This window comes from Pinus tabuliformis, chromosome 5_1 (genome assembly GCF_031772625.1).
Source record: "Pinus tabuliformis cultivar Carrire ecotype Pingquan chromosome 5_1, CPIR1, whole genome shotgun sequence".
NCBI classification, from domain to species: Eukaryota; Viridiplantae; Streptophyta; class Pinopsida; order Pinales; family Pinaceae; genus Pinus; species Pinus tabuliformis.
This window is the reverse complement of record NC_142305.1, coordinates 78,997,079-79,008,589: the sequence shown is the minus strand read 5'-3', so window position 1 is coordinate 79,008,589 and position 11,511 is coordinate 78,997,079.

Sequence of the window (11,511 nt, the reverse complement as noted above, 5' to 3'; positions counted from 1 at the left end):
GAAATCTGTTTCTTTTGTTGAAGTAGGATTTTAGGCCATCCAGTTGTTGTCTGTATTTCTGTTGTTGTTGACAGCATGTCAAACAGGTACAAATGAAAATTTTGTGAAGCAGATGTAACTTCACATTTGTTTGAGCCACCTTGGATCAATGATCAAGGAAGAGAAGTTCAAACTACCTTTTGTAACCTTCTCAGTAAGAGTTCTGCATGAAGTCAAGGAGGAAAACAGTTCTTCCCAAGTGGACCAGCACATCCAGGAAGGAGAGTGGTCAAAGGCTTTGGTTCAGAGGCACTATGCAAGGCAAGTGTGTGAAGGCTGAAAGAATAGGGTGTTGTTACTCTCATTTACTGTTCAAATCAGTATATCAGTCTTTTGGAGACCAAAGGATTTTTAGTGGGAAGGCGTGATCAGAAAACGATCCTAGATGACTTTTCACTCGAAAATGAAAGTCCAAGGATGCTCTTGGAAATAGTCCCATTACATATATCTTTTCATTCTAAATCTACTACAATTTGAATGAGATAAAATGGACTTCAGGTGAAGAAGTTATCGCAGAAAGAAGTTTGCCATGGTCCTTTGAAAAGGAGACAAATTCTTATGAAAATGGGCTTAAGGCCTTATATGCAAAAATCGCATGTGAAAGGTTTAAAGGGCAGATCTGAAATATTATGTCCGGCAGCCTAAACCCTTATCGGATCCATGAGATGTATCAGATCAGAGTGATGAAGGGATAAAGGCCTAGTGGGAGGACAAGGTGACATGCAATTAGCGATTGTGATATCGATGATCGGAATGATCGGGGTGGTCGACGATCGGAGATTGGCATAGCCAAAGCAAAGAACCCCCGGGTGGTTACCAATGTGATATGCTGATAGCGATATGTGATATTGACTATCCAATCAAGGAGTCAGATCAACAGTCTAGATTTAATCGACGATCGGGAGATCAGCAAATCTCTGATACCAAAGGGCCGTTACCAATGCGATATGTCGATAGTGATATGCGATATCGACCGTCCGATCAAGGAGAAAGATCAATGGTCCAGATTTGATCAGCGATCGACGATCGGTGATCCTCGATACAAAGGCCAATGCACCATGCAATTTGTGATAGCGATATGCCAATAGAAGGCGGACCTGATGGGTTTATAGACCCGATTTCATAAGTTTTGAAATCCAGAAATTCAGGATTTTTGTGTATTTCCCGTGTAGTGGGTTTTTGGCCAATACGCCATGTGATTGTGATTTGTGATGGAATAGCGGACCTGATGGGTTTATAGATGTGTTTGACTTCATTTTGAAGTCTGGTAAAACGCTCCAATCATGTGTTTTCATCAGTTTTCCTGTGTATTGCATTATTGGGTTGTTTCTGCAGGAGGAAGGCCAAACGGTTGGGTTTTTCTATGCCTGTTGATTCGTTGCAATAGGAAACTGATTCTTTTGTGGAAACAGTCATGTTCTTCAATGATGGAGGACCGTAATCGATGCATGATAAAAACATAGAGAGCGCGATGGACCAAGGAGCTGGGAGAGCACAAAGAGTTTTGAAGGTCGCTAGAAGGTTGCTGAGAGTCACTTGGAGGTCAAGTGAACTACAGAGGCACGCAGAGGCCGAGAGAAGCTCAGAGCTAAGAGCCAAGAGCCAGAGCCAAGAGCCAGAGCCGACAGCCAGAGCTAGAGCCAGAGCTAGAAAGCCTGAGAGCTTCAAAGGTAGAAATAAGATGGTGTTCTAAGCCCATTGTTTCTGTGTAATCCAATGGAGTTAAGCATGGAGCTTGTAAAAGAACTTATGCCATAATCCCAGAGAGCCTAGTTGAGTTGACTAGAGCTTAAGGAGATGTAGCCTAAGAGGTTTGGGTGAACTCCATATTACATTGTTGTTATGTGTGTTTATTTATTTGCTACTTTACTTACTGTCACATGTATTTAAATATCAACATAAGAAACAGAACTTAAAGCACTTAACAGTTAAAGGCAAACTAAAAGCATTCACCTATTTCAAGCACTTTTTAATTCCAAAATTGGTTAATCATAAGGTCTTGGGAATATTTAAGCTTTGGAAGTGGGAGAGGTTCTTGTAAGCTTTACAAGAAGCCTTTAGTGCCCCATTTTTAGGTCAACCAGGTAGAGCAGCTGCTTAAAGACGAAGACGGTCACTGGGGCGTGGTGGTAATGCGGCACCCAGAGCAGGTTAAGCAACCCGTCTTTCTCTACACCTCTGATCCATGTGCACAACTCCAATTGAATTGTTCCAATAATCTCATCAATACTCTAGCGCATTAGCTTCGTAGTCGCTAAATGCGAAAACTTCATGTGGTTTGCGAGGTCCCAATCTTCAAACTTCAACACAAGAACCCACCCTAAGTGTGGTCCCCCAAAAACAAGATCATCTAGGAGCATTGGAGTTTGTAGAAGCTCTTTCTCTCATCTATATCCTTTGGTACCTTGGCTTTACCCTTGTGTGGAGGAACATATTACGACAACCTAGTAATAGGGTCTGACCCTGAGTTTCAACCTCCATCTCTTTGCCCTCCTCCTCTATCAGGGTTTCTTCAGACTCCTCCTCATTGGCCTTCCCTTTTTCCTGCAAGGTAAGCTTGGTCTTTAGTGGATTTTTGGGTGAGACGCACACTGGTATCATGGCCTGCATATCCTTCTTAGGTCGTGGTGTTTTAGGTGATTTGGGGACCTCAACTATCGCTCTGGCACTCTCTGGGGCTTCCATTTCTGCAATTTACTGCGTGGCTTCTTCGGGTGTCAACATCATTCTAGTCAGGAGGTCCTGCATCTCCTTCGACAATGTTTCAAACACTGAACTTGCTCTCAAAGCCTCAAAGTTCAAAAGCTCCATACACACTTAATAGCACAATAACTCAGTCAAAATGCCGAGTGTTTTTTGTTGGACAACCACTTGTAATTTATAGGGCCTTTTGAATTTGAATTCGACTATTCCCCCAACATTCAACCCATCAATGCTAGATTGGCGACAGATTTTCAAGAATCTAGCCCATAAATATAGCCTTAAATTCGTACCGCCCGCTCCATTTGGCCTCAAACTAGCCATCAAATCGTGAATAGTGACTTTAACGGTCACTTTCCGATAGACCTACGTGCCAGCACAACTATCTTCGTGCTGTCGCAGACCCTGTGACACTTCGCTACTTCGCACAGTCCTGAAATTGCAAACCTCCCGGGAAGTGTAGTTTATAGTCCCGTGCCTCCTTTCAGCTGCCTAGAGTGCTAAGACTATGCTTCTGTCAGCTAGTTAGATGGCCAGGCCACCAGTGTATGGCTTCAAATAACTGCCATTCACTTTTCTTGGGAAGGGATCTCCATTTAACTTAACCAACTGGACCGCACCACCATTGGTGATCTCCTTAATAACATACGGCCCTAGCCAATGCATTCTGAGTTTCCCTGGAAATTTATCAAATTTATTGTCATATAATAGCACTAAGTCATTCACCTTAAAGTTGCATAGCTTAATATGTCAATTGTGCCATGCTGCTTTTGGACCTACTGGTGAAATCCAACAAAAAATATCTCTTCTTCTAGCTCATCCAACTGCGCAAGCCTCTCCTCCAAGGCTCCATGATCCGTCATACCTGTGAACACTGCTATGTGTAGACTAGGCATGATATATTCCATAGGCATCACTGCTTCAACCCTGTATACCAGCCTAAAGGGTGTTTGTCTCGTTAGCTTCTTGCACATTGTCTGATAAGCCCATAATACTGCAGGTATGCATAAGTCCCAATCAATTCACTGAGCATTGCATACCTTGGTTAGCATGGTCAGCAATACTTTGTTGAATGCCTCTACTATCCTGTTAGCCTGTGGGTGATAAGGTGCGCTCTTTTGATGATACACCTAAAATTCTTCCGTCAGTGCACTGATCGTCTCATTTAGAAAGTGCATGTCTCATTTAGAAAGTGCATGCCCCAGATACTCATTTAGATCTTTGTACATCCAAATTGTGTTAGTACATGTTCAAATAGAAACTCCGCGGCAGTCACACCTATGTAATCCTTTACCGGCTGCGCTTCTGCCCAATGAGTCAAGTACTCCATTGCAGTGATAATATACCTCGCGCCTGTCTTCCCTTGTGGTTGAATCGGTCCTACAAAATCTATTGCCCACTTTTCGAAAGGTTGCTACTTCATTTGTGGATTCAAAGGCATCTCATCCCTTCATGATGGCCTACCTATTCTTTGACATACGTCACATGCCTTGTGATATGATTTTGAATCCTGATGAAGGGTTGGCCACCACAACCCTGCGTGGAGAATCTTATGCACGATTGCTCTTTCTGCATAATGTCCTCCCGTGGCACCCACATGAGCATTTGTGAGGATGTTGCTTCGTTCCAATTTAGGAAAATAACTTCACAGTATTTCATCATTCCTCATCTTGTATAGATGCCCAGAAATGAGAGAGAAATTTGCCGCACACACCACTAATTCCTTCTTCTGCTGGACAGAGTATCCTTGCGGAACAGTTCTAGTTGTTAGGAAGTGTATTATATCCTCAAAATGTCCATCCGTGACACACACAAAAAAATGTTGCACGTCAGTTAATCCTTCCTCCAAATTAGTAGGTTCCTCCCCTATCTCAATGCATGACAAGTGGTCTGGTCCCGCGTTCAATTGTCCAGGCTTCACAACAACCTCAAAATCGTATTCCTGGAACAATATTAGCCATCTAGAGATGCGCCCCCCAACACAGGCTTATTAACCAGGTAATTCAGCGCATCATGATCCATATACATCTTAAAGGGGCCTCCTAACAAGTAGTGCCGATAGTTCTGGAGCGCATACACCATAGCCAGTCCCTCATGTTCAGTGGTGGAATAGTTCTTCTCTGCTTTGGATCTGCGACTTTCGAACATGATAGGGTGGTCCAAGCCTTCTCTTCCATCCTGTGTTAGTACTGCACACAACGCTATACATGACATGTCAACATGTACATGAAATACTTTCTTCCAGTGCGGGAAGACTAGAATTGGCACGGTAACCATCCTCTCTTTTAATATATCCAAGATTTTCTTATAGTCATGTTCCAATAGAAAGAGACATCCTTCTTCAACAATTTTCCATAGACGCAGTGATTTGGGCATAGCCTTTGATAAAATTTCTGTAGTACCCCATATGTCCCAAGGTAGCATGCAACTGTTTCACACTTCTTAGTGCTTCCAAGTTTAGAATCACCGCGATCTTCGTAGGGTCTACCATCAGCCCTTGTCTGGAAACCACATGTCCTAATAGGTTCCCAAAAGGAACACAAAATAGACACTTCTTGAGGTTGAGCATGATCTGGTATCTTCGACAGGTATCCAACATCAAGCGCAAGCTCGCTACATGGTGCTTAACCAGTCCAAATACAGTCTAGCCATCAAAATAGACCTCCAGGAACTTATGAATAAACTCCTTGAATGTCGCAACAACCATGCGCGAAAAGATAACAGGCGCATTCTTCAACCTGTTATAGGCATATTTGGGTGCATCAACCCCAAACTCATATGTCAATGTAATAGGGTCTATCAATCCCTAAAATTGTTGTTTCATACCTTAAAAGAACTAAGTCATCTCAATACATCATTCCCCAAAAGTTCCATCTCAGAAATCATCTAGAAAGTGCCTAAACTGGACCATACTGACTACTCCACTACCAAAGTGCGATGCATACTGAGTGCTACACTGCCAAAGTGCAATGCATACTGTTTAGGCCTTCTATAGGGTGCGATGGGTGAGAATGGACAACTTTTCAGGACTGTTTGTTAGTTGGTTTCTCATGGGACCTTCTAGAAACTTCCCCTGTGCCACTTGCCTCTCCAAATTTGCCCAAGGATGAACAAGGGAACTAGGAAACCATCTCCAATTCCCCTCTCTTATGGAACAAATTGCTACATATGGAATGAGACTCATCATCCCCATAGATGACTCACCCTCTTGCAATTCATCTATAAAAGGATCTCCCATCCAAGAGATCAGAAGGCTGAAATAATCTGAGTTGTAAGGAAGTGCTGTTAGTTTGTGAATTGAGGTGAGATCATTGTTGTAATGTTGGAATTTCTTGCTATTCATGAGGTGAAGAGGTCTTGATGCTGGGAGGATGATGCTGAATCAAACATGGCTTCAAGGGCTATAATCTTTCCTGGATTAATATAAAGAGTTCTATGTTTCTCCCATTTATGTATTGATGAAATGTATGTTGTGTTCATGTAATGTATGTTGTACTTTCGATTCTATAGCATGTTTGGTAAACAGATCTATTTGTATGCTTTGATTGTTTGTTGTCTCAGCTTGTGTGCAGGTACCTCTCAAGTGAATTAAGTATGGGAGGGAGTGGCGCAAACGGTCAAAGGGGAGAAGGATTAAGTGAAAGTTCCAGGTTGGTCCCTTTCTCTTCTTTCTCTTATTTGTTTACTAAAAGGAAAAACAAAAGGAATTACTTTAACTGTTGTTCTAGATTCACTACCAAATCTAGGGGTTAGTCGTTCGACAAGACACTAAATTTGCCCATAACAAATTGGCGACTCCACTGGGGAAGAATTTGATTGTTTTTGTTGTTTATTGCACTATTATTGAGTTATATAAACTATAGACAGAGCCTGAAGTAAGCCAGCTAGCCTTTGAACCACTTTTGTTCTACAATTGCGTAGTAGATAAACGCTGCTTCAGTCAATCTTTGGTTAGTTTATATGATTGAACATTTGACTTGCAAGAACATAAAAAAGCCCTTGATGGTAGCTTAGTAACCTCATTAGACTTTCCATCATACTTTGCTTCTCATTGTTCATCAAAACCAAGCCTAATCACTTGAAAACTGCATCAAATTTGAGCCAAAAACAACTTCAGAATTGCTCCCTGTGACCATAGCACTATCCTGAACTGTGGTCTGCTATGCATAGCAGTTCCCGAATGGATAGGGTGCGATGCATAGCATTGTCTCTCACTATGGGGTGCGATGATCTCCTGAAGATCAGTTTTCCATCTAGAAACTGGAGTTTTTGTCAATTTTCATCTTTGATTGAATTTTTGTTGAATATGAACAATACCTCATCACTAAAGCCCACTTACATCACCCAGATCAGCCTCAATTTAGATTAGGATTACTAATTTTTTTTGTATATTTGTTTTACATTTGCAATCCATTGTCGAAAAGTGGTGTTAATCGATTTGTAATTTCGATAGAAAAAGTGTTGTAAAATCTTCCAATTTCGTTGAAAAAGTGAAGTGTCGCACAATCCTCCTCCGTTTGGTAATCGATTAAACTATTTTTTGTTTCATTTGATTTGATTTGTTTACATTCAAAGTGTCAAAAGATATTTCTTCAAACTTGAAAGTGTCGTTTTGAGTCTCCCTTTCTCTCTTTGAAGAAAAAACTGTCGAAAATAGACTGTTTGAGTGAAATATCTTGAGTCATTTGCTGCATTTAGTTTTCCTTCTTGATCATTCAGATTAAGGAGCACTGAAAAAAATACATGCATTTTTCATTTTAGTATTTTGGTTTGTGAATGCTTGATAGGAATAGCTAGGGAAATTACTTTAGATGTGCTCTTTGCCCTTTGTCAAAGATATGATTGCTCTATCCTTTAGTAGCTAAGGTTTTCATTGTTTAAACTAAATCAAAAGTTTGTTTATCATGATAGTTGCATTTTAGGAATTGCAAGCCCACATCAGGTGGTGAACCATTGAAGGAAAACTCTTAAGAAAGATCAACTTAAAATTAATCTCAATTAACTTAACAACGCTTTGGAATTTAACGCAACACATTTTAGAGGTCTAGGCTAGAGACGTGTTCTGGCGTCATTAAAACTAGTGGCTATTGTTTTCATTGAAGGTTGGGTGATTCCTCCTCTTTGATATGACAAGTGCTAGCACAGACTTGTGCTCCCTGTACTGCCGCGTATATATTGGGAGACCCCACTAGGCCTAAATCCTTTATCCATAGGAAACTGAGTCTGCCGCCTTATTGATCGCAATGCACTGAACACAATGTTTGGAAAGATTGACTCCTGTACATCAAGTCCTTTGTAATTTCTCTTTAATTTATCACCAAGGTGTATATTGCAGTTTTAAGATTGGTTTGGTAATCCTTTTTGTCTAGATTCTCGAGAGTAGTCACTTTCGTTCCTTTTCGACTCTCTAAAAGAAAAGGTCCATCTGAGCACTTGACCTTTCAGGCTCATTAAAAATCGAAAGCAACTAGAGTCATCTTTAGCTTTTTCTTCGACTCTTTAAAACTGAAAAAGCAAAATTGTGTCCAAGTGTCGTTAAAATTAATTGAACACGGATAACATCCATTTTCCTTAGTCGATCTTAGGTTGAAACATATGGCGACAAATCCAGAGTCCATTGATTCCTTTTGATGGGATCCTAGTCTTTTTCCTTCTTTCGAAAATATTGGTGCTCCTTACATGGCTACATTGTCCCTTCCGGGATTTACCATTGGCTTGCCATTATGTTTGTTTTCAACCTCCTTGGTTCAAAATGTCGTGATTTCTCCGCAATAGAGTACACCTCCAATTGGACAAAATAAAACTCCAGTTGATCCTAAAGTTGACCCTTTTCCTTCTTCCTCTGATGTTCCTTCCTCCCCATCTTCCTCTTCACCTGGTGAAAGTATTGGTACCAGTAACTGGGTGGCTAAGAAGAAGAAGAAGAAGAAGAAGAAGAAGCAAATTCAGTAGAGGGGCAACCAATCAACCATTGCTCTGAATGCAACTGCTGATGAGAAACTGTCCATCAAGCCTCACAAAGTTCGATATCCATGCAACCTTTGTGCGGGAAACCATCTTCTTCAAAATTGTCCTGATATTCCTTAGATCTTAGAAGAATGGTCTTCCCGTTCACATCATCCCGTGTCATCAACCTCTGGAGATCATGTTGGTGACATACCATCAACTAGTGATACAAAATTTCATGGACAAAAGGGAAAAGTCAAGTTTCCATGTAGGTTATGTGAAGAGAATCACCCCATTCACCTTCATCCCTATCTAGATGAAGCCAAGAAAGTGTTGGATAACTGTCCTACTTCACCATAGTGACTTCCATTTGGTTACATGAAACTATCCCTAAATCCTTCACTAGTTGATGAACCAACTGACCAAAATCAACCGTTAGTTGAATCGACTCTCTCTAACAGTGAATCTTATGAGTCTATACCCGATCCAAATCAACAGGTCGAGGTAACACTTGACCTGTTTTCACCTTCAGCTAATCATACCTTTCCTAAAGAGAGTGAAAATCATACCACTCAGGTTCTTTATGTTTCCTCAGTTTCAATTGAGCTTGGGGGAAATCCACCTGTACCATCAAGACAGGAGGAAAATCCTCCAGTTCTCGTAACTCAAGGGGTTAATTTTCCCATTTTTATGGTACCCCCTCCAAGTAGTCTAGTCACTTCCTTTGATTGGAATCGACTGGTAGGATTTTTCCTTCCTTCCTATGTGCCCTTCTAGATCATAGTACAAGTTTGTAAAATGATTATATCTAGCACTGTTATAGATGAAGGTGCATCCGTGAGTATCATTTCCTCAACTTCTTGGCAAGCACTTGGTTCGCCACTGCTTGTGCCTGTTACACAGAATCTATTGGGTTTCAACAAAGGAACTAGTCGACCATTAGGGATCCTTCCTCAGTTACCTATTACTTTGGGAGGGAAAACCATTTATCTGAACGTGATGGTAGTCCCAGGCCCTCTAGATTACAATTTACTTCTTGGGCGCGACTATGTTTATGACATGGGAGCTATTGTTTCAACACTATTTCGAGTGATTTGTTTCCCGCATGAAGGCAGAATTGTCATCGTTGACCAGCTTTCATTTCTCGATCCAAATATAGCTCCTAGTTAACCATCTTCCCTAATCAGTCCTCTTGTACATATGGTATCATCCTCGCCACGGGTTAATTATGTGGCAACCTGTTCCATACCTACATCAACTGACGATCAATTCAGTGATGTTGTACATCATGTACTGGGGGCATTAGAACCCGAGGATAGTTCGTTGTCTTGTGTCAACCACGTTAAAAAATGAAACAAGGAGTCCGAGGATGGTTCGTTGTCTTGTGTCAAACTCGTTAAAAAATGAAACAAGGAATCTGAGGATGGTTCATTGTCTTGTGTCAACCTTTTTAAAAAATGAAACAAGGGTCAGAGGATAGTACTTTGTCTTGTGTCAACCTTGTTAAAAAATGAAACAAGGCATCCAAGGATAGTTCGTTGTCTTGTGTCAACCTCGTTAAAAAATAAAACCAAGGAATATGGGGATAGTTACTTATCTTGTGTCAACCTCGTTAAAAAATGAAACAAAAGGGTATGAGAAGAGTTCCTTGTCTTGTCTCAAGCTCGTTAAAAAATGAAACAAGAACCCCTAGAGAAAAGTTCTAAGTCAAGTCTCTGATTAGATCTCAAAAATCCCAGTTGAGTCTTTCACTTGATGTCATAAAAGAACCTTCATTCCATCCACTTGATAGCCATGAGTAGTCTACTTAGGTGAATGTAATGAAGCTTGGGGAGCATGCACCTAATGGTAAAAGTTAAGTTTCCCTGTAGGTTATGTGAAGGGAATCACCCCATTCACCTTTGTCTTTCTGGACAAAACCAAAGAGTGTTAGATAACCATCTCGCTTCACTGCAACTACTTCCATCTGGTTATAGGAGACTCTCATTTTCATCATGCTGGGGGCATGTAAACTAATCTCAAGCATAGTTTTTCATTTCAAGCTTGCGTAAACATGAAACTAAATCCAAGCATATTTTGTTCATTTCAAGCTTGTGTAAACATGAAACCGAATCCAAGCATAGTTTCATATGGTTCAATATTGTCTAAAAAATGAACCCATTTCCATTTTAACCTTTGTGATTGCCATTTTATCAGCCTCTTTCATTAGATGAGCCTTGGTTGTTTCATTCCATCACCACCATCTCTTTGGCCGATCATACACTTTCACTTGGTTGTTTTACCCTTTTTGAGGAATCGCTGCAATGAGTGGTCTTATTAGCCAACCTCTTCACATCAATCAATATGTTTTGAGAAGTTCCAAACATCAACGGAACCAGTTACTACCTTAGACACCACTCATTCCTCAAAATAGAGTCCTCTTTAAACTCTTTTTAGACTCTTTAAACATGAAAAGATAGTCGAGAACTTGTCTCTTTCAGATCGTTAAAGTATTGAAAATGACATATCTCTCATATTATTTTATCCTTTTTCGGACTTGAGGGATTATTTTACGAAATAGAACATATGGAGTTTTCTTTTCGTCTCTTTTCAAACTCTCTAAACATGAAAAGGACCGAGTTATCTTTGTCATTAAACTCGTTAAAACAATAGCGACAAACTTGTCCATCTAGACAAGATCGAGTTTCACCATCCCTAGACTCGTTAAAACATCAAATAGCGATGGGTTTGCCCAAAGGGCGAATTATAGAACACACATATGTTATCCTCCTCAAGCTTGATAAAAATAAAGAGGTATTGGTCAGCAATGACTGGGGAAAATGGGAA